Source organism: Camelus ferus, chromosome 25 (assembly GCF_009834535.1).
Source record: "Camelus ferus isolate YT-003-E chromosome 25, BCGSAC_Cfer_1.0, whole genome shotgun sequence".
NCBI lineage: Eukaryota > Metazoa > Chordata > Mammalia > Artiodactyla > Camelidae > Camelus > Camelus ferus.
Window position 1 is genome coordinate 10204247 of NC_045720.1, and position 24213 is coordinate 10228459.

At 43.0% G+C, this 24213-nt stretch overlaps 1 long non-coding RNA gene across 2 annotated transcripts in view; it reads right to left on the reverse strand.

Annotated features, from left to right (window-relative positions):
* Positions 1-23621, reverse strand: part of LOC116659788 — a 72699-nt gene extending 49078 nt beyond the window's left edge. The window contains exons 1-5 of one of the 2 annotated variants that reach the window (XR_004315137.1): positions 23416-23621; positions 17625-17709; positions 17358-17525; positions 15127-15211; positions 548-707 (exon numbers count right to left, since the gene is read on the reverse strand). This is a non-coding gene — a long non-coding RNA (uncharacterized LOC116659788). Of the gene's footprint in view, positions 1-547; positions 708-15126; positions 15212-15469; positions 15861-17357; positions 17526-17624; positions 17710-23415 lie in introns of those variants that run through there. The other variant, XR_004315136.1, reaches the window with a different exon arrangement.
* Between the last annotated feature and the right edge of the window lie 592 nt (positions 23622-24213).

Below are 24213 nucleotides of genomic sequence, written 5' to 3' on the forward strand. Positions count from 1 at the left end.
AAAAAATAAGAAAAACATCACAACGTCTTCCTGTACCTCCACAAAACCTTAGCAGCACTCATGAGGCCCAGGTGACCTTGCCACTAGTGACCTCTCTTAATGCATCCTCCTCCATTCCGCCCCTTGTTCACTACAGTCCAGCAACCCTGACCTCTTCCCATCATTTAAACGCACCCTCTCTTCCAACCAATCTTTCTTCATAAAATCGGCCAGTGCCAGAAAGTATCTTGTTTGCTGCTGTTTATTCTCAAGACACTTCTTTCAAATATAAGTTTCTTGAGGGCAGACTCTTTGTCTCTATTCATACTCAATAATAACGGTCATCACAGAGTAGAAGATCAGTCTCCGCTGGCAGAGTTTCCACCTCAGATTGGTTGTATACACTGTTCCCCTGCTGGAATGCTCTTGTTTATATTTGCATGACTAACTCCCATTCATCCACCCGCTTTCACCTTAAATGTCATTTCTTTGGGAGACCTTCCTGGTTCTCCAACCAAGACAGCTCCTGTTTTATGTTCCCATAACCCCCCTTACTCGCAGTACTTACCAACATAGATCACTATGGGTGAGTGATGGTACCTCTAAGCGACTCTTCAAGTGTGATAGCTGCTCCTGTGGTCTGGTAGAGATGGCCACTGGCTTCTTATGGTACATATCTCATGATGGTACTCTGATTTGCATGTGGCTCCTCCTCTGGACAGAAAGCACTATAAGAAAGGAACCATGTCTGTTTTATTCCATGGAGAACCTGCTGGGCCTATCAAAGGGCTTGGCTTAGAGTAGATGTTCAATAAATCTGGAAATAAGTGAAGAATGAATGAACAAGTGAGAACAGAGGTGGCAAATTCACAGAACAATGGGACGATTGCCTCCCAGCAACCTTAAAGTAAGTCTTCAGTTGCAGATGCAATCATCTGAGTGGAGATTACAGGTCAGGAAGGACAGTGTTCAGAAGGAGAGTGTTCAAAGTAGCAGAGATGAAGGATGAGGTTAGAGCCAAAGGGCAAAGAAGGTATGCCATGAGCACAATGACAATTATCTGTAGGATGCTTGTAGAATCTCCACGTGTGGAAAAGAGACAAAAGCAGAAGGCCAGAAACAAAAGATAAAAAGGACAAAGAACGAAAAGATGGAAAGAGGTGTCAGACTGGAGAGGCATAGAAGGAGGGGAGGTCAAAGGTTGGGGAGAAGATACAGAGAGCAGGTAGAAGCGAAGTGCCTCATTAAACCAGAGTGGGATCTTACAGACTTCGTGTGCCCAACACAACTCACAGGAACTAAATTTTCATGCTGCTCTTTCTATTGGGATTTTTTTAACCATGTGAGAAACCTCTAAGCTACTCTTCAAGTGTGATAGCTGCTACTGTGGTCCAGCAGAGATGGCCGCTGGCTTCTTATGGAATGTATCCTTCCTTCCTCCTTCATAACAGCAACACCCTCAAGGCAAAAAATTACATTTCCCAAGCTCCCTTGCAGAGGAATGGCCAACGATAGGTCAGGCAAAGCATTTAGGTGGAAATTCCAGTGCAGCTCCTCAAACATGAGCTGGACCAAGTAGGAAGTAAGGTCCCATTGCTTTTCTTCACCTTTCGTCTTTCCTTCTAAGTGGCTTGATGGTTGGAGCTCCAGCTGGCATGTTGAGCCATGAGGCAGCCTTGAGATACAAATAGGTGCTAAGGAAGGTTAGGTAGGAAAGAAGGAGTCTAGACCTCTGACATCCTTGCAGTCACTCTGTCTACCTTGGACTTGATTTATGTGCATTCAAATGAAAGTCTCACGTGTCAGGTCACTATTTGGGAATTTTTCATATATGCAGCCATACCTGATTCCAATGGATGCATGAAGTGAATAAAATTTGGCTCACCTACCATTCTTAATGCAAAATCACATTCACAGAGCAGTGAAAAAGAGCAGCCGGTGATATCAAATAGATTACTTGTTGTTTGCCCTTCAGCAAGAGTCTTAACATCCCTCAGCCTCTGCTTCTTCCTCTGTCAGTTATAGTTAATAATTCCCTTGCAGGGCTTTTGTAAGGATTAGATCAAAGTATAGAATGTGCCTTGCTCAAATTAGTAGCTCAATAGTTACTGCAATGGTACAAAATTTCATTTTCTGGAAATAAGTCAATGTTCATTTATTTATTCAATCAATATTTTAAACAGTTATTTTGGCGCTGAGCAGGCAGAATTAGTCAGGTTTATTAAATAAATCTGATTGGCCTAGGCCAGACATTTTGGGAGATGCCACTGGTAGTTGGTAAACGGGGAAGAAAGAAGCAAATAGCCAAAACATAGTTTTTATATTTTTAATACAATTTCATGTTTGCTAATTTAGCCATAAAACTGAAGGTATTGCCCCCAGCCCCACTCCTCGACACCTCTACCTGCTGTTGCTCGTCTCAGTTCCCAGTTTCATTAATTACAGCTTCCTTTGATGTTTACTTTAACCTTAGTTTCAAAACCTTGGTAAAATTGATGTTTTGGAGCTGAGTTCTTTGTTGTGGGGGCTGCCCCATGAGGGCATTATAGAATGTTTAGCAGCATCCTTGGCCTCTTCCCATAGATACCAGTAGCACCGCCCACAAATCCTGACAATAAAATATGTGTGCAGACATTGTCAAGTATCCCCTGGGGGGCAAAACTGCCTCCAGTGAGAATCAACACAAGGAATGAAGCTGCCCCCACACAAGGAGGTGAGGTGTGGCACTGGGGCTGTGTGCTTTGCACTGAGGTTCAACTTCACTGAGGACTAGCCCTGACTCACAGGTGTGTAACCGCAGAGCCCAGTTCTTCCCTCGCAGCCTCCGCAGGATGCCTTCCTTGGACCTGTTGATTTTTTTTCCATAAAGGGCATCTTAGACCATTGTCTTTGATGTGAGTTGCAAATCCGCCCCACAACCTGCCCACTTTCATTTTGCTCCCTCTCCACCTTGCTTGCAACTACCTGCCAGCCCCAGTGTCCCACCCTCAGCTCCTGGACCATGCCGGGCTCATCTTCCTCCCCAAGGCTTCCCGTGCCTTGCCCTGGACCCACCTCCCCCTTTGCTGAGCTAACTCACACTCCCACACACAACATTAGGACTCGCCGTTGCAAGATTTCCTGGCACTCAGTACTTCCATTTCACAGCACTTCTTATAATCGGAATTAATGCCTTGAAAGATAGTTGCTAAAGTCCAGTTACCCTGCTCAGTTTTCAGCCTTGCTGTGGGCAGGACCCACATCTGAAATGTCTCGCACACTATTCCCAGTATCTTGCCCATCACCGGGCAGGAAGCAGAGACACCATGCATGCTAAATAGTTGGAAAACTAACTTTATGAGCAAAAGATTTTTAAGTAGAAGCAAATGTCTTTATAGAAGACAAAGAACTTACTACCCTTATCACCCTATGTCTTTTTAAAGAGCCACCTTATGTCAAAGAGAGATCTAAGCGTATGCAGAGCTGACAATTGCCAATCTTCCTTCTGTCAACCCCTCTTTTTTGTTCTACAAATTGAATTGATGGGAAAAGATCAGAGACAGAAACACATCTGTCAAGTCCTGGGACTATTACAATGCAGTGCAAGTTTTGGAAGCTTCTGGAAGTGAGCCATCTTGAAATTCACAATACATTCGTCTTAAATGTCCATCATTCGGGTTCTCTCTAAATTGGAATGTTTAAAAAACAAAAATTCACCGTTTAGAGGTATTACTTAACACTTGATGTTTTCCAAGAGTTCTGTGATGTTCCATTAATAACATCAAGCAAAATACTTCTAGGAAATTCTGTGTGAAATTTTTGTTTCAAAACAAAAGATCACAAACTGGGATATTCAAGGTTATATCCAGCCAAGAGGATGTTTTGTTGGTGTTAACTTTAACCAGATGGAGACTGTCCCAAGAATGGTAAAATCTGTTGCCAACATAAAACAAAACAAAACAAAACAAAACCCCAAAAGAGTCCACATGAAGGCCTAGATTTCCAGTTTTTCACAGAAAATCAGTAGACCTAACAATACTGGCACTACCGTCCCTCATGCCAACACTTGGCTAGACTGGAGTGTAGTTACTGCCATTTAACAAAACCAGCGCCCCGTTCTACTAACGCCAGAGCTTCTGCTTGTTACCACCTGACCCTTACACACAACCCCCATTTTCTACCTTGCCTTGTTCTTATCAATATGAGGAGTCCATATTGCTAATATTTATCTCTGATATTAAAAGTCATGCAAATATGAACTTTGGATACAGAAACATGCATAGAAGGAAGATGATGTGAAGAGATACAGAGAGAAGATGGCCACTTACAAGCCAAGGAGAGAGACCAGGAACATATTCTCAGAAGGATCCAACACTGCCGACACCATGACCTTGGACTTCAAGCCTTCAGAGCTATGAGACCATAATTTCTTTTGTTTAAGCCACTCCATCTGTGGTACTTTGTTACAACAGGCAACAAACTAATGCACTTGTCATTCATTTGTTGACTAAAACAGTGGCTTCCACACACTTACTCGTTACTAAAAATAGAAATACACATTTTACGGAGTATCAAGATAATTCCATCTCTCCTCTAAGAGACTTTCAGTCTATTGAGAGTGAAAAAGCCACATTATTTACATAACTATAAAGTAGAAAGAGATAAACACATTGTGAAATTCCTGTTGCTCTTTGAAAGTAGCTAAAGGGTTTAAGAGGATACCAGTTGTCCAGACCTTGCTATAAGGGCTCATTATGATGAGACTCAATAAAATGCTCTTAAAAGAAAGAAGTAAGCTAGAGAGAGAGAGAGAAAAATACCATATGACATCACTCATACGTGGAATCTGAAAAAAAAAGGACACAAATGAACTTGTTTACAAAACAGAAACAGACTCAAAGACATAGAAAACAAACTTATGTCTACTGGGTGGGGGGAGGCGGTGGGGGAAGAGGGTAGGAAGGGATAAAATGGGAGTTCGAGATTTGCAGATACTAACTACTCTATATAAAACAGGTAAGTAACAAGTTTATACTGTACAGGACAGGGAACTCTATTCAATATCTGTAGTAACCGATAATGAAAAAGAATATGAAAACAAATATATGTATGTATATGTATGACTGAAATATGATGCTGTGCACCAGAAATTGACACAACATTGTAAACTGAATATAATTCAATGAAAAAAAATGTTTTAAGTAAAAGAGTACAATTTATTGTTTGTTTTAGTGGACAATGCAGGAAGTTGTAGTGCCACCACTTCCGTCCTGCCCCAGTCTTCCACCTCTTTTCAGAGGCTGGCGGATCCTCCTTGTCTTAATGTTCTCCTACGTGGTGGATGCAGCTGGTGACAGATGTTAGTGAACTTGTTCTCAGTCCACAACCTGCTGCTGGTGAGTCCTCAGCGACAGTGCTTATCCTTAGCAAGACCAAAAAAAATCAAGTGAGTTTTCCCATATCGCCCAATTAGTAGGATGAGCACTGCAGGAAGCCTGGTTATAACCGAGGCTAAATCCCTGCACTCCAAAACCTCCTGTTACTGGAATCAGAAAACCGATCCTCAGTTGTCCATCTCCTCCAAGGTTGTTTCATCAAAATCAGGGTCTCATTTCCCATTTCCTCACTTACATCTGTGACCAGCTTCTTAGAATTAGCATTGAATCATCATTGGCTCGCTTATTCATTTAGAAAGATGATTCACTTTCTTATCAGAGTATGAAAGTTTATCGGCTGGCAGTCATTTGCTTTTCCCCCTCAAATTCCCAGACATAATCACAAATAATGTCACTTGCTTAATTAAAGTCTGCTCAGCCTCTCATGGTGGGCAGTGACCATGTCTGCCAACGGTCTATGTACATTCCTAGCACGAAGCCGATACAGCAAGTGATTGTTGAATGGATGAAATAATTTTATGAACCAAACGTTTTTCAGTGTGAAAAGTTTTTCATTGTTAATAAATTAGTTTTATAGACTGCAGAGGATTATGCTACTTAAGAGGGTGAAAAAAATTACTTCCTGCCAAGATGATCATGAAAAGCTTTGTGGAGGAGGTAGTATGTGAGTAGAATCTTTAAGGATGAAAGGACTTTATATATGTGAAATTGGAAGGAATAAATAATACAGAACAACATAAGCAAAGCCCTGAAGGCAGGAATGCATGAAAGAGAATTACAATAAATAAAATACAGTGAATTGTATGCCAAATTGGGAAAGAACCTTTGATTTTTTTCTGTATATAATAAAGAGTTACTGAAAGATTTTGAGAAAGGAATTGATACGTTCAAACCTTTATTTCCAGGAAATTAATGTGGCAGTAATGCTTGAGATTGATTGAAGTGAAGTGGAGAAAAAAATGGAAGCAGAGAAAACAAGTAGGAGAGAAGGATGTTTCTATGCCTCTATGTTTATATGTTGCTTTTGCTCCAGATGCTGTGGGGTTTGTGCTGTATTGACATATGCAACTGTCAGACTGGAGAAACCTGACTATCACAGCATCAGAATGATGCTTTTGTACTTCATGTATTTTATATTTATTTCCCTTCTGTTTAGTGTTTTTTAAAGCCTTTGAACATTTTCACCCTGCATTAATGTGCAAGACTTTCGCTCCCTCTTCCAGTGAGCGTGGTGGTGGTGGTGGGTGTGTCAATCAAAGGGCAGAGAGTTGAGTCCTCCGGGTCTACTTCCGTGGTTCTCAACCTTAACTTCACATTGGGATCTCATGTACAGAAGTTTTTAAAACCCCTAGTGCCCCAGGCACACTCCATATTAATTAGAATCTCTTGGGAACAGAACCTAGGTATCAGAATGTTCTAAAGTTCTCCAGTAATTCCAAGAGCAACCAAGGTTGAGAACCATTAGTCCAGAATCTCCCTTCTCCCCTGGAAAGTCTCCATCAAGACATGAACCTTGGAAGTCTGCTTTATAAATAACCGTGATGTTTCCCTTAAGGCTGAACTTCTGTTAATTTTATATGAGAAGAAATGTGGACCTGAACTAGGGTAACAGTCATAGGAATGTCAGAAGATGACGTGACTGATATCACAGAGGACGAATTAATCAACAAGAGTTGGGTTCAGGGATGGGGGAAAGAAAAGAGGTGAATCAAATTTAGCACTGAGGATTAGAGTCTGTATACCTGGGTCTAGCGGAGAGCTATTAACAAAATAAGGAGGACAATGAACAGTTTCCTTAGGAAAAAGATGAGCTCAGCATTGAAGAAACCAAGTTAGAGTTGTCAGCAGAACATTAGCTAGAGATGTCACATAGGAATTAAATACATATGGATGAAGCTATAGATGCAGAAACAGATTTGGGAATCAGCCGCATTGAGGCTAGTAGAAGACATGACCCTGGATGAGATACTAAGGGAAGGCCCTAGAAAGAGAAGAGAAAGAAGCCAAGGACAAGTCCTACTCACACGTCATCACTCCAACCCACAAAGATCATCACTTCTCTGTCTCTGTGGTTCTTAGCATTTTGTGCTATGTTAGAGCATTTCTCATATCACATTGATCTAATAATTGTCTCCCAGCTCTATACTCAACTTTGTCAAGGGCAAGGCCATGAGCAATTAATCTTTACGTTCACAAGTGTTGAACCAATGTCCAACACATAGTTGGTCAATGAATGAATGTAAACGTGAATTGACAGAAGCTATGCAAGCTCAAGGCAGGTGCCACAGTGATGTAGCCTGGAAGCATCCTCTTGTTAACCTGGCCTGTTACCACCATGCCTACATTATCTCACAAGCTTTTGCTCCAGCCTTCCAGGGTTCATTGCAACAAATAACATTAAGCCAGAGACTTATCCAACACACCTATTGGGCACACACTTATTGGGCAAAATGAATAATGTAAAATTTTAAAAAGATCTGGTAGACTTTCAGGAGCTTATGATCAAGTGGAGGAACGAAGTCACCTCCTCAGTGATGCCTTCCCTGATACTGCCAGGCAGATCGAGTCACTCTCTTCTTCACTCCCCTAAGACTCAGTACATATTAATACAGTGGCTTAACACATTTCCTTCTGATCCTCTGATATATTTTTCTCCTTTACAGCAGATGAAACAATACTCAGGAGAAATACTTGTCTGATTCATCTTTATACCCCAATATCTAATTCACCTGCTTTGGACTACCTTTTGTTTCTCAAAATGCTGTTGTTTCTTCTGCTCCAAGGTATTTGCACTTGCTATTCCCTCTGCCTAAAATGTCAATCCTCAATTTCATCTGGTGTTAATCTGTTTTATCTTAAAACTTTCAGTTTATGTGTCATTTCCTCCAGGAAGCTTTCCCAGACTTCAGGTTAATTGGCCCTCCAAAATGTTCCATAGATCACAGTTCTTTTCTATGCCAACTATGTTCTATTTTCTGAATGTTTATACAGCCTCCTCACCCATTCACATTGTATTTTAAGCTTCTTTAAGATGAAGATTGTGTCTTAGTTTACATTGTGTCCCCAGAACCTAATTTAATGCCTGTGATATATTAAACTCCCAATAGATGTCGAATGAATGAATGAACAAATGAATGAACCCATACAGTAGGTATTCAATGGGTTGCCAAATAAACTGGATGTACAGATAGGCAAAAATTAAAAGATATAACTGGAGAAGAACATATGGCAATGTGAATGTGAGTGATGGCGATACCATGGGATACAGATCAAGAAGACAACAAGAGTAATAGGGCTGATCAGTGAAAAACAATAGCAACCACTTGTACACAGCATTCCAAATGACGTCAGTAGTAGCTAGTTGTAATTAAGCCCATCTTCTATACTTTTGATATATTTTATTGTGATCACAATGAACAATATTATCCTTTTATAAGGCAAAATTTAATAAGGCTAATGATCAAACTCTTGAGAGATCAATAAACAGTTATTTATAAGTAAACAAGATTTTGGAAATGTTAAGCAGGTTTTTTTAATATAATGAATCTAGAAGGTGCACACAATTCTTATAAATGCTTTTGTGAATTCCATTAAATTCAAAATATATGATGTGTTAAATAATACATGTTGTAGAAATTCGATGTTTAATTTAAAAATGTTAAGTACATAAGTCCTCAACAATAAATACAATTCTGTCCTGTCGTTATCTACTTGCACTTATCATCGTCAAACTTTATGGATCAATAATCATAGTAGTAATCTGTCAACTAAAGACTTCTTTGTTCATTGCTCCAAGATCTGGAAAAGGCAGCAGATTAACTTTGACCAAGTACACATAACTGTTTGCTAGACAGATTGATAAATGGATGGATAGATAGACAGGTAGATAGATAGACAGATAGATGAGGGACAAACAGTATAACTCATTAATGCCTCTTATGGATGAGATACTATATTATCTGCTCTATACATATAAGCTAATTTATTCTCCACTGCCATGCTAAAAGAGAATACTGTTATTCATTCATCCTTAATTAGAATACTGGGCTCCGAAACACAAGTGATTTACTAATTACTAAACAAAGAAGTAGCTGAACCAGGCTTGAACCCACAATTATCTGACTTCAGAACTTTGGAACATTCTGAGCTATGTTGCTATGTTGTCTTTCAAGACCAAAAATCAATTCCTGTTGGGATCCACTCACATTCCCTTACCCTGAACTCTGCTGTGCTTATCAAACAAGTGATAGGGGTGCAGACCCACCCAGGTCCTGAAACTTCCAAGCTAGGCTCAACATTGATCTTTAACCAGCTGAAGCAAGCAGCCACACAGGGGCTGACGACCCTGCCATCTCGAAAGGCTGTGTAAGGGAAGCCATATCCAAAGAAGAAATGTCCTGGGTGGGGGAGACCAAAAGGCGAATGAATGTGATGGTTGAAACTCTAATTCAGATTCTTCCTCTCAATAATATCTTAATGAATTCTCTAACTCAGGGTTTAAAAGCATAAGAAAAGGGTACATTGAGAGCGATCACCACTCTCTCCCCCAGCCCCCTCACACACACACTTAATTATACAATGTTTATACATACATATACATTATATATAAATATCCATATTTATATATGTATGTAAAGTTATAAAAAGTTATACATAAACTGAAACCTAGATACTTAAATGGACTCAACCACACACCTGGATTTTGCATACAGTAAGGACAAAGATTTTTGGTTTTGAGTTCTTGTTTGGTGTCTGTGAATCTGGCACACATTTAGAGCTAAAGAAACAGTCTTTAAATGAATCAATGAGGCCCATTATAGTTTTATCTCTCTCAACCCTCTTCACTTGGCTTTACCAAAGTTTTCAGCCAGCCATTACTGCAGTAATTTCTCATTTTGTTCCTACTCTGGACCCCTCAAGGCTGTCACCAGGCTCTCCTCTGATTGGTTTCTCCATCCGTATCAGGCTCAGCCCACATCCACGTATATAGGACCACTTCCTTCCTTGGTAGATTATTTTAGAAGAGTTCTCAGCCTGCCTCTCAGCAATCATTCACCACTCCGCCATTCAGATCAAAGGTCTTTTGCCTTGAACTAAACAGACTTTATTTTTATTATTCCAACTCCTATTACGTTGATTACTAACAGCACTGACCTGCACAGCTCCTACGAATGCCCAGGACACTGCTGCCCTCCAATGTCAATGGGTTCTGTTAATGCCTTCTGCATCATGCCTCCTGCGACATTTCTGTGAGTGTCCGTGAATGCAACGTGGGTAGTGCCACGAGCACCAGGCTGAGAGTTGGAAGTTTTGGTAAAGCTTCCAGGCTTTTCTGTGTATTAGCTGTGGGACCTTAATCAAACTGTGTCACCTATGTAATCCACAGGAAACCCTTCTTTAGGGAAGGAGCGCTGAGAAATTAGAGGACAGCACTTGTGGAAGGCTCAAACTCAGAACGTTACAAAAAACATTACATACGCAGGAAACGGGCTGGTTTTTTGCTTGAGTCTCCAAAAGGAGGTTTTGTCCATCTCCATTGCTTGAGACAGGAAAATAACAACTTCCATACTTAATGTCATTCAGAATATTCCCCTCTTCTTCTCCCCTCTCTGTGGTCCCTACACAAGTGCTGGAATCAAGTCGCCTCGGCCACAACTGTCGGAATTTAAAACACTCCCCTCGTTCCCTTGCAGAGATTTCTTCTCTGACCATTCCTCGCTCACATATTGCTGAAAACTGCACTACGGACTACTCCAGTTTTGGATCACAGTGAGAGATGTCTTTATAACAGCAACAAAAAAGATGCTTCATATAATGTTGAAATGGGAAGGATCGTCTTTCTAAACCTAACGTGAGTGTAGGGATGTTGTTAAGTGTAACTAATCCAGTGGGCTTCCTCTGTGTGGTCACAATCAGAGACCATCCTGAAGGGACCGGTGGAAATGGGAGTCCCTCCCAGGCGAGAAAGGCGGGGAGCAGTGACGGAGCCAGCGTGCTATGTGAATAATGGATTATTCGGTCACAGCTGGCTAAGGGTGTCAGTTCCACTCTTGTGGCAAAATTGCTGATTGTAACCTTTTTTTTTTTTTTTGCAAGAGCTAAGTTAACAGAGCAAAGAGAAATGCCAGTGGATATGTGACTTGCCAGTAAGTGAAATCTCTTTCTGCTGAGGAAGAACTTTGTCATTTTAGGAAAAAGAATTATTTCTTGAAGGTCATTTTAGATATGCAACAGGACTCTGTTGACATGACATACTGGACACAGAGGAGGCCCACTGGGAGGAAGGGGCACAGGATTCTGACACAAAAGAGCTGAGTTCAAATCCTGGCTTTGCCACTTACTTGCTGAGCAGCAAGTCACAGTTACTGAGTCTTGCTGAACCTCACCTTTCATCGTCAATAAAATGGAGACGGTAATCACTTCTTTGAAGGGTTGTCATGAGGATTAAATGGAAAACATTTTTGCTTCCATAGGACATACTTGTTATTTTGGAAAATATGAACAGCTTCCTCCAACCCTACGCAAGTTCCAATACAGTAAAAATCAGGAGACAAAAGACAGATCAACCATGTTCTAGCGAAAAGTGCTCTCATGCCCCAGAGTTTGTATATTAAGCAAGCGGAACATTAAACACAGAACTTCTCTAAGACTCAGTGCCCTCACTTGTAAACTGAGGATAACATTAATATGTCTGCCGTTCCTACTTCACAGAGTTATGTTGAAGCTCAAAGCAGATAATGATTGTGAACACTCTTTGAAAAGAAGTAAATGGCTCCTTACTTTTTCTCTTCCTTTGGTAGTCCCTGGTAGGTACTGAGAAAGACCACACAAGTCCAAACATCATGAAGCATGTTCGTCTTTCTTGTTTATGTTCCTCAATATCGTGGACTTTCTCAGTCCTTTTCAACCTAGCACAAGACATTTTCCACCCAAAGATGACCTCCCCGGCAGGATATAAATTCAAGTGTGATTGGCGGTCCGACTTCGATGGTTGTGCTTAGTTCTAAACAAGACCATTTCAGTGTGGGCTGATGAGCAGATAATGAAGCCATCAACCCAAGAACACCCAAATGAGATTACAGAGCATTTTAACATCCGTCTCCTCAACATCCCTGTGGGCAAGATTCGTTTATCATTCTTATTCTGCAGCTGAAAGACGCAAGCTTCGAAAATTTTTACGGCTGTCCCCAAGTCATGGAGTCGGTAAATCATAGCACTAAGAAAGTTTATTACTAATCTCTAGGTTTTATCCCCAAAGTGCACTGCCCCTTCTTCCGCAAGGAGAGTAGAAACTATAGGACTATCCAGGAGAAACTTCGTGGTAACATGAAGGTGAGGGCAATATCCAGGATAGGGAGTTGGGACAGACTCTGCAGCACAGACAGGGCCTGGGGCGGGAGTAGAAATGTCAGCCTGGCCCAGGGCTCCCCTGGGGAGGGAGGCATGAGTCAGAACGAAGGACTGCAAAGCCAACCTTTCATCTAGGTCTGTTCTGGTCGGTGAGTGTTCTGTCTTTCTACAGTAACTATGCCTTGTTCTGTAACAGTTTCCTGAGCTATTTCCCAACTTTCTGGGGAACCATGCAGCCATCATCTGCCCAGTTTCACAGACCAATTATTACCCTCAGAGAAACAAAATATGCAAAATGTGCAGCTGGAGTTATAGGGGGCGTGGAAAGATCAGGCATTCTCTGAAAGGAAGAGTTTTCAAACCACTCCTTTGAACAGATTTTGATCCAGCAAATAAACATCTTGCAAGGTTAAGAAATTCACAGTTCAGGATTATTTTCTTATTACGTTTTTGTTAACCAGATGTCTCCAGATTCCACCCACCTAGGGACTCAAGTTTAAACTCATATTTTGCTGGCTCAGTTGCTTTTACTTTTCTAAGTTTATGACCTTATTTCTATCATCAAGTCTCTCTCCTGAGCCTTTTGGCCCCCTGGGAGTCCCTAATTCCGACTTCCATGCCTGTAGGATACTTTTGAAGAAGCCACCCTCAGTGCTCCTCTCGAGCCACCATGTCACATGGCTCACTCCACAACTACTGCTCAGACAGTGAGCTCACCCTCGGCTCCAGGCTCCTGGGTCACAGTGAGAAAATGTTTCTTACTCTTGTGTTCCTCTTTTCAAAGGGGACCCCAAGGCAGCATTGCTCAGAATCTGAGGGTGAGTTGCAACCGTTTAGTCTTCTCCCCAGATGCAAGCATCCTACCTCAAGGTTGCTGAAGCATTGCCATCATGGCACTAAAGCCGGCGTCAAGACCCAGTCCTCTCCCAACCTTGGGCTGAGTTACTAAATCCATCTCACTAGACCTTGCTACTGATGCATCGGAAACTTTCCCCAGGAGATCAATGGTTTACCTTTGAAATTTAGTTTCTATTGCCTCTCCCAACTGCCCCCTTCATTCCTCTCTGTGAATAAAGTCTAGCATGTATATCAGTGGAGTTCTTTCTTCTAGCCCTTACTCAAATGGGTTTTTAGAATAATCATGTGAAGCCATTTACCAGACAATTATTTCCACCCTAAAACAGTGGCGATAATTGGCAGGTACTAGAATTATATCCATTTCACAGAAGGGTAAGCTGAGACTCAGAGAGTTAAGTGATTATCCCTGGCCACTCAGTAGGAAAACCCAGATCTGTTGGACTGCAAGGCCTACATTCTGTCTACCACGCCATTAATTTCTACTTTCTATGTCAAAACGCCCCGTGTCCAATCAGATAGCATGGGCCAAATAATCAGTTCTCCAAAGTCGGAGGCAAAACCCTAATTGCACCCATCCAGCTCCACGGAGGGCCAGCTGATTCAGCAAGGGGGCTCGGCTTCATTCTGACCCACTTCAGGCCGTCTCCAGCAGAGAAGGCATTGATCCACTCAAAATTAGCAGGTGCCTCTGTCCCCTGCCCTGCTGCTTGCTTACAGAGGGAATTCAAGCCTGATTTGGGTCGGCGCCTGTCTCTGGGCCGCGTGCCAGGCCTCGGTGCGGGAACGCTGGTGCACACACGCTCACCCGGCGTGCGGTCTGTTTCTGAGCGCATCTTCAGTTGCTGCTGCTCCAGGTGCCTGGCAGATGCAGGGCACCCTGCGTCCTCCTGGGTTAGAGATGCCACCGTTTCTGGTGCGGCCTTGTCCTTGCAGCCTTCTTCTTTTCGGTCCTCTCCCTCAGTGACATTATGACTTCTACCCTCCTCCCCTCCCACTGCCTCCCATCCTCACCCACCCTGGTCCCCCCCTGAGGTTACTGTCTTTGAGAGGAAACCTAAATGAAGCTGGCAACTAGGAAGTGAAGGGTGGAACAGAGCGGGGGACACAAAGAGGGGACCCATGATTCTACTTGGAGTCAAGGATGGCTTCACAGAGGAGGCAAACGTGCAGAAGTTTTCCACAAGGAGCAAGCATGAGGAAGACTTCCAAGCAGGAGAGGATGATTCAGGCAGAGTGAATCTCACGCAAAAAGACAGAGATGCTGTAAACCACATCGTGTCCTGGAGTCACCCCAATGCACTGGGATGACGAGCGCCTGAATTGCAAAAGACCAGGGGCTGAGGCCGGGGAGCGGGGATGCTCCTTAGCTGGGAAGGGGAGGGCAGGGCTTTACGGAGAGGTGTGAAAAGTTGGGTTTGTACCTGACAAAGATCATTCCATCACCCCAATTAGTATGGTTTGGGGAGGGGTAAAACTGAATGCAAGGGACTGACGGAAACCCGTCAGAAATGTGTGCAAGCAATGTGCAGTTTAATCATTCAATAAATATTAATTCAGCACCTACCCTTGCTGCCAGACTCTTGGCTAGACGGCCAAACAGGAGTGGAGGACGAGGCTGACGCTGTCCCAGCGGGGACTGATCTCCTGTTCTGGTAGGGGTGACAGGCGAGAAGCAACAGACACGATTAATCACATCCCTGGAATAAAGCATCTGAGGAAGGAGCAGTTTGCGGGCCCGTGAAAGCGGGCCGCAGGGGACCCTGACGCTGTCTGAGGGTGGCAGGCAGGGGTGGGGCGGGTTCTCTTTTAAATTAGCTAAGTTGGTCTCTCAAGAACCTTGAGAGTTAGGAAGTAACAGTCATCATTTGACAGAGGCAGAAACAGAGGCTTAAGGCAGGGAGTCAGACCTCTTCCTGGAGGCACGAGCCCCAGCTTCTGAGTAGCAGCAGCGAGGTCAGAAGGCAGGGAGGCTGATTCCAAATGAGACATCTTCCCTCTGCCTGGCCATTCTGCACCCGTGACCTGGAGGACTCGGGTTTCATCGCAGAGCTGTGAGAGTCTCTTCCTCCCTCTCTCCCTCCCCAGGCTAACTTGGTTTGTTAAACTGTGCGGACAGAGCCAGCCAGCAGGGTGACATTGAGTCTTAGATGGAAGCTTGCAGTTCCTTGCATCAGAAAAGCAGAGAGTGCCTCTCTGGCAGCTGGCAGCAGACGCAAAAGCAGCTCGCGTCAAAGATGACTCAGCTCTGGCCTCTCAGCAAGGCTCCACCATCAGCTATTAAAAAAGAGACAAGGTAGCTTTCTGCAGACCTCAGACCCATTCCACAGCGAGCCACTTCCCCCGAGGAAGCTGGTGGGCAGGCAGTGCTGGCTCTTTCATAAGCAAATGGCTGACTGATTCCAAGGACTTGAGCATCAGGCCGGCTGCCCCAGGCACTCCGTTGTGTCCTGGTCAAGTGTGCCATTTGTCTCAGCCACCTGGAATTTGGCCTTGGTGACAGGTTGGAAGCAGGTTTGTGACTGGCTGACTCATTCTGTGTGCCCCCCAGACAGTGAGGTGAAGATGGCTTTGAGAGAGAGGGAGGGGTTCACATAAATGCTAAAACACCCTCCAGGCACCGCTGATGGAAGCTCTGAGGCCCAGTGGAAATGGCACAGGCTTGGGAACCAGTTGGATGAACTTGGGAGCCCAGCCCAACCACTTAGCAGCTGTGTGGCTGCGATGAACCACCGGCCTCACTCATCACATCTGGCTGGATCCTCACTCACTGGTGGGAGCCTCATGTTCACCATAGGAGGTTTTACAGATGATCATAACTCCTTCCTCTCAAGGTGTGTATGAGAATCAGTGAAACAATATAGATTAAGCACTTAGCACCCCACATCTATGAGGTGTGTACTGTCACAAGTATTATTACACACACTAGCCCCTTTTCAGAGGTGAAAAACTTGAGTCCAGGAGGTCACAGAGTAGGTGTTCTAATCCAGCTCTGCCTGGCCCCAAAGTCCCTATTCTCAACCCTATCAAAACAGCATTTCCCTGCTTCTTCCCTCTTCCCGAGGGATTGGCTAAAATCCACCGAAAAAAGAGCACAAGAGAGAGAAATTACTCAAATGTTTCTTGAACAAATAATTTAACGAGAATTAAAATCATTAAGAAACTATCCATAAATCAAAATCATGTATTAATAATTAAAAACCATTTCATAAATATTTATCATGGGCTATTTATGAGCTAGTCATCATGCTGCTGTGGGAGATAAAAAGGAATTAGATCTGAATCCTGCTTAACTACCATTTATAGCCGAGTAAACAGGCAGAAATCACTCTAGTGGCAGCAGGAGTAACTAATAATAACAATAATAATAGTGCACTAGCCTGTATTGATGTGCACTATATTCCAGACACAATACTCAGCACCGTGCACGCATCAGCTCTTCAGCATTTTAAGCACTCCTCTGTGATAGGAATTATTTCTTCACTTTAACAGAGGAGAGACCGGAGCTCAAAGAGGTTATATAACAGGACCAAAATTATATAATCTGGAAGCAAGGGACAAACCAAGGTCTGTCTGACCCAAATTCGCCCTCCTAACCATTGTGCCACACTTCCTCGCTCTTCCTAACACGTCTCTCCACTTACCACTGTAAGAACAAACTAGTTTGACTAAATGGCTTTAATAAAAAAAAAAAAAAAACCAGAATTATACCAATTAGCACTAATCGGGAGCAACACCAAACCAAGTTATGTGAACTCCCTTTTGACCTTCCGGTTTCCCATTTGGGTACAGACTCACCGCGTTCTGCTGCCTCTGGTCCTCCTGCGTGGAGAAGACACAAATCCTGCAGGAGCGATGCCACAGTCACATTGCAGGTCACAGAACCTTTGTATCTGCAATGCGTTCAAGGCCGTTCTGCGACAGCGAAACAGCTCCTTCCTAGAGGTGCAGGCCACCATCCTGTCACTTTAAACAGCCCAGAATCAAACAGTGTGATCCTTCCCCAGAAGGGGTATTTGAATGACATTAAGGAAAAATAAAATAATAATGTCATCTTTCTCTCACCCTTTTCGTCCAAGTTGCTCCAAGATAGCCAACCCAGACGCAAGATAGGCTTGAAGTCGTGTGAAGGATGTAATTGGGGACCATGCTGAGGGCAAGAAATTGAGTGTAGTTGAATGGACGCTTCTCCTTCAACAGCACACCAAGAAGACACTTCTCCATGGAAGCATCACTCTTGCTAAGCATTGGCCGGGGGCGGAATGCACTTTTTCACTAGATTCAAGACATTTCAGGTGGCTGGCACTCTCTCCACATTCCACCATCCCAAACTCTCTGATCTGGCCACAGCGGCCTACCAATCCCTCTCCCTCCTTCGTCTTATTCACATGGTACTTCAACTGCACCGAGAGCTGGCATTATTCAGCACACCCAAGAGCTCTATGCCACATGCCCCATCTATAAACCACTTCAAGGTCAAATGCAAGGTCCAGCTCAGAATTCACCTTATCAGTGAAGCCTGCCCCGACCCCCACGTCTGGGAGGCCCCAGGACTTCTCTCTTTGTGCCCTGCTTCCCTCTGACGTGGTCTTTATCACCGTGTATGTGGGTCTTGTCTTAGAACATCTTTCTTTCCCGCCATATGGACAGTCCTGGGGACTGGGCTTTGGCTAGACCTTTTTTATGGCTCTGTTTACTGGTGAAAAAGAAAAACAGCTTACATTTTAGTAGGGGAGGCAGTCAACGAATGAAAAGCAAGCTATTCTAGATTGTGACCACTTCCAGGCAGGAAGACAAATGGGTGATACAGTGAGAATAAAGGGAAAAGACGACCCACTAAGCGTGAGTGATCAGAAAAGAGCTCTCAGAGGAAGTGGAATTTAAACAAAGACCTAAAGGAAAAGTAAGATCCAGGCCTGCAATGAAAGAGTCAGGAACAATCTTGCAGGAGGCCTAGAAAATGCAAAAGTTCTGCTAAGGCAAGTGAGTGGTGTGTGCAGGGAACTGGAGGCCAGTGCAACGGAACCGGGTAAGAAACAGGGAGACTGAGTTAGTTTTAGATTAAGTGCAAATAGACCCAAGGGCAGGCCCTATCGGGCTGGACCTTACAGCACAGTGAAGAGTTTTTGTTTTTCTAAATGCAATGGAAAGCTATTAGAAGACATTCAATAAAAGAGTGATATTATTTGATTTATGGTTTTTAAAGGCCATTCTGACTTCTATATGGGAAGCAAATGGATTGAGGACTTACAGGGGCAAGGGCAGAAGGGGAGAGTCCAGTTATGGGGGCGGGTATTGTCCCATTACCAACCACCATCTCTGATACAGATAGAGGTGCTCAATAAAAGAGAATGAATGAATGAATGAATGAATGAATGGGTTAGACTGCCCTGGGACTTATGGGAAAGTTGTGGCTGGCCAGTGCTTTACCAGCTGGTTGTGATTATCTCTCTCCCTCCCTCCCTTAGCACCTATAGCCCTTGACTTATTCTGAAAAACTTTCAAAAACCACATTCTGGAAATTCCTCATTCATCTCAGGCCCAGATTTCCCATGTCATAAGCTTGCAAAAATCACCATCTTGTCCTGGTAAAATTTTATCGTGTTTGACATCATTTCTTGCCACTGTTCTTCATTCCTGTGAACAGAAAACAGCCTCCTGTTTCTGGCAAAAAAAAAAAAAAAAAAAAAAAAAAAAAGCAGATTCTGCTCCAACCAGACAGAGAAAAAAGGTGAAGAGAAGGGGAGGAAATTCTGATGGTGACTTTCATCCCCATTTCAGGAAGCTGGCTGTGGGCCATAGTTGTAGTCTTGACTTTAAACCTGTAAAACCTCAGCGTTCCTAGGGGAGCCAGGAGGGGCGGGCTCTTGGCACACGGAGTTCCTGAGCAGCACAAGTGTCCGCTGTTCCTCCGCCATCTCCCGTTTTATGAGCTGGGCTGCTCTGAAGCCTGGACGGACGCATTTCATGCTGAGTTTAGGGTGAAAGCGATTTGGCAGGTTCCACCCCCAGGGTGCTCCGGAAAAGAGTCCAGGGTTATTGAACACAAGCCGCCCTGGACTCACTCCTAAACCAACAGGAATCAGCTGCTCTTTGACAGTGGGGTCTGCTAACATATGGGAAATTCTTCAAGGGGAACAGAAATAAAGGGAACTGAGAAAGGGTTCAGTACTCCATGCGGATATAATTCCAGCAGAGCTTTCCCCCCAATATCCTCTAGCCCCTGTGAGGACGATTACAAGGGATATCGAAGTAGTTCTCCAAATGAAGTGCTTATGAAAAAAATGTAAAGGCAATAAAGGTAAATGAATTTTTGAGCTAGACAACTTAGTGATCAAAAAGTCCCCATTCTCCTGAGAAGTTGACATGCCAAGGTGGGGAGTGACTTTCAAATTTGCTAGGTTATTAAAGGGCATGGCAGAAAGATGCCCCAGGTAACCAAACTCCACTCTGTCCAGCCCCTTTGTGACCCCAGTCCCTGTTTGCTGTTCAGAAGGCATTGTTAGGTGGTGATTAAGGACACCACCCATCATACAGACCTAAGTTGGAATCTCTGTGTGATACTCATCAGATCTGTCACCTCTTTACAGGTTTCTTCCCAGGAAATAAATGGGAATGACATCACCTGCCTCACAGACATAGTAAATGAGATAAATGCCTCTAAACTCTGTGCCTATGTGTTCACCAAATATTTTACTTTCTTCTGGATATTAAATAAAATTGTTTTCCCAGCCCTTTGCAGCTGAGTGGGGCCATATGATGAGGTCTGGACAACAGAAATTATACAGAAGTGCTATGTCTGTTCCTGGAGTCCACAGGCACCAGTTTGTTCCTGTTGTCTTTCCGTATTGACTGCCCTGAAGGAGGCAGCGTCACAAAAGAGCAGGAGCTGGATTCTTGCATCACCATGGGAAGGAAAGTCACCTGGCCAATAACATCTACACTGAATTCTGCAAGTGAGAAGAACACATTTTTGTGTTAAACCGTATTTTAGGGGATTGCTTGTTACAGCGGCTACTGTTACTTACTCTGACTAGTACAGGAAAGACTCGTTAAATGATAGCTATGACAAATGGCATATTTTGCTTTATTTAGAATCTACACAAGCTACAGATTCTTAGAATCAGAAATCCTTTTCATAATCCTAAACTTGGATGACCAACTCTGCTGAGGGATTCACCATCAGATTCTGAAGCCCTGGGCTTGTGAATCACTGAAGAATTCAACTGAGCTCTGTATAACCTAGCTATATGGATCATTTTAATTTGTCAAAAGTCAGCAGTTGAGGGGAGCTCTCATTTTCCCATTTGTTAAGTGGTTGGTAAGTTCCAGGGGTTGTTCTAGGTGCTGTCACATATGTTGTCCCACACTGGCCTCACCTAGCCCTCTAAGACCGTGAGATAACTCTTATTCCAGCCACGCCCACTCCCAAGTCAGCTGTCCTACACATACCATCGTTCTGCCAGGAATACTCTTGCTCCAGACATCTGCATGGTTCACACCTTAGATTTGTCCAAGTCCCTGGCCACTCTGTCTAAAACAGTGTCCCTCTGTCACCCACATCACCAACCTCCATTCTTCTCTACCTCAAAAGCCCATATTGTGCTGCTCATTCTCAGCACTGTTCACCCCTGGTGGACCAGAGCCCAGTCCCTGGTGGAAAGGGTGCTTCTTATCTGAAGCCACATTGGATTCTCATGGTCCCTCAAAGATATCATCTCAAGCATAGGAAAGAAAAAATTTGAAGGTTTTATAAAGAACATAGTATGTTGAAGGTTATGTAAGCAACATAACCAATAGTATGAATCACCATTTTTTTTAACAAAATGAAAAAAAAAAGGTGTGCCTTTAGAAAAGTATGAAAGAATATACTCATTTTTAGGCCGTCCTTTAGAGATCTTACCTTTTCTTTCAATATCTACATGTGAAAAGGTTATGATGACCCTTGATAAAATCAAGAACTGATAAGTATGTAATTAATGGATCCTGGCTCAGACATTGAAAACCAGTGTCCCTCCTGAATAAGGACACAAAAACCTGGTGATAATTCTTCTGGAGAAGTTACCAGTATTTACAGTTTATTGAGAATAATGAATAAGGATTTTTTGTACGTGCTTATTAAGAAAAGCTGACTTGGTCCCCATGGAAGTCATCCTTTTGGAGCAGGCCTGGTGAATGATGAAGTGGGTTTTGTGTAAAATGTAAATTCACATTTTGTGGAAACTGGAAGTTCATTCATCTAAATCATTTCTGTTATAGTCTATGACGGCTTCTGAAAATTGCCAGGGTGGGTTTTTTATTTGATCTTTCAACATTATTGGAGGTCATATAAACAGGATTATATGAAGTCTTTCACTGTCAATTAGCATAATTCTAAGTCAACATTCTGTCAACGATGTGCAGATTTTACAGCATAAGGAGGAAGAGAGAAGAGCTCATTTTTCCTTCAAATGGAATTCCCTGCTTTTAGTTAATGCTTAATTAAAAAGAGAGAGAGGGAGGGAGGGAGTAAGGAAGGAGAGACAGAGGAAGCGGGGAAGAAGGGAAGGAGGGGAAAAAACTACTAAGTTTATTTTAAGATGTTTTGGGAAATTAATTCCATTCCTTATGTTCATCTTAAGGAAAAAAAACAGAGCTATCGAAAGGTTAAAAAAATCCATTTTCTATGAAAACTGGATGTCTAAATGGTATTCCAATTTTATAGTATAAAACGTGACTCTTTTGAACCTAACATGTAGGAACCTTATTTTTAGCTAATACATCTAGCACAGGGCACTCTTTTTTTTTTTTTTCATGAAAATGAAGAAACAGACCAAATTTCATTTATTTGTGAATATCAGCCCCATCATGAAATGTAATTTGCCTGACTTACACATGCCTTCAAGGATTATGGGGCACTTCTGGGCCAATACGCTCCACTAGCCTCCACAAACATAGGAAGAACTGCTTCGGTTGAAAATCCTTTATAAATTCTGGATTAAGTTTTCACCTTCTCCTTTATAGCTCTGCAGGGAACCTCCCAGGGATGGATGAGAAAAATCTTAGTGTCAAGTAAATGATCTCCCATATCTCTACAGTATCCTTGTTAAAAGAAAATGATATACTTCAAGCTAATAAAGTTGGAAAGAGTCAATCAATGAAATAAAATAATCCAGTGAATAGATGCTTTTCTGATCTAGCAATCCACGACCTACAGGGAATGGCTGATTTCAGGTGTTCAGTTCCAGAATACATCCAACCCCTAGAGTTAGACCTGGAATCCCAGTCTGTCTCTTACTCTCTGTGTGACCTGTACGTCCTCATCCACAAATCAAGGGAAATTATCTTCTCTGCCTCAAAGCTGCGATGAGCACTACATCACATAACGCATGACAATGACTGATCAGGGTCTGCCATGCTGCCCCTGGTATCATCATCCACTTCATCCACCACAGTAGCTTCCAAATTAACCCTATGGCCAATCTTGCTGCCTTTAAAACCATTCTCAAAATTGCAGCCAGAGTGAAGTTTTCTAAAATATGAACTTAATCGCAACTTTCTATGCATAAAATAATCCTTCTCCATTGTCTGTAGAAGAGTGTCCAGAGTCCCTAAAGTGGCAGATCAGGCTTTCAAAACCAAGCCCTTGCTTTCTCTTCTACTATCTTCCCCCATCCTTCTTCTCTCTTCCTTTATTTCCTGACCCTGTGCTGAACTTCCAGCCACACAGAACCATGTGATAATCATGAAAAATTCATTCCAGTTACTGGCACTCTTCTGTCTGTACCTCCCCCTGCCTAGAACAGTCTTTCCATTCCTATCTTCAAAAGGTGGGAGCAAACTTTTCTTTTTTCTTAAAGCAGAAAACCCGTCTCACCAATGTACATTGGAAGGGAAAGGTGATCTACTCCAGTGATGTTCAAAGAGGAGCAGGTGCCAATTTGCTTCCCAAAGAGAGGATCCATTGTGAACTCAGGCCTGCTATTCTGCACACTCTGGCTGTTGCCTCTTGCTGGCACTATTCATGTAGTCATAATCTACGCATTCCCAAAGTCATCCTGGCCAGCTCATGACACATCTTAAAGAGCATCTGCAGCACAGATTGAACCAACACTTAAAAAACACTGGGAAATGATAAACATATGATTCCGTTTAAGTAATTACATGGTTGCAATGAAACTTGAAGATAATTTCTCCTCGTCCCCTGCTAAACTATACGTGTACACAGGTAATGAGCCAGCTACTTCTCAGTTAGCTTTGGGAAGCAGGTAAGAGAACAGGACAGTGAGCTGAAATGTACTGACAGTGTCTGTTTGGGGTTACCGTGCATTTGGGGATGCTACAGAGGGCCTTTATGGGATCCATGAATACCCACTCCTGCCAGGGCTCAGCCACCCCTTCTTAGGGTCCTTGAGAGAGAGAAACGCACAAGAGAAAACAGAAAATAAAAAGCCCAGAGCTCTATTAGGTGGACTTTCACCCGAGACTCCAATTATAAGTTCTCTGGCTACTCAGGCTGGTGACATGGTCTGGATCACACAGTACACAACAGCCTAGGGGGTTTTATCTACCCTTCAAGTCCAGGCACAAGTCCACGTTTCTCTGGGTGGCCCCATATAAAAAAGGACTTCAGAGATTAACATCTAGAGCATATATTTGAGAACAGTAGAGACAG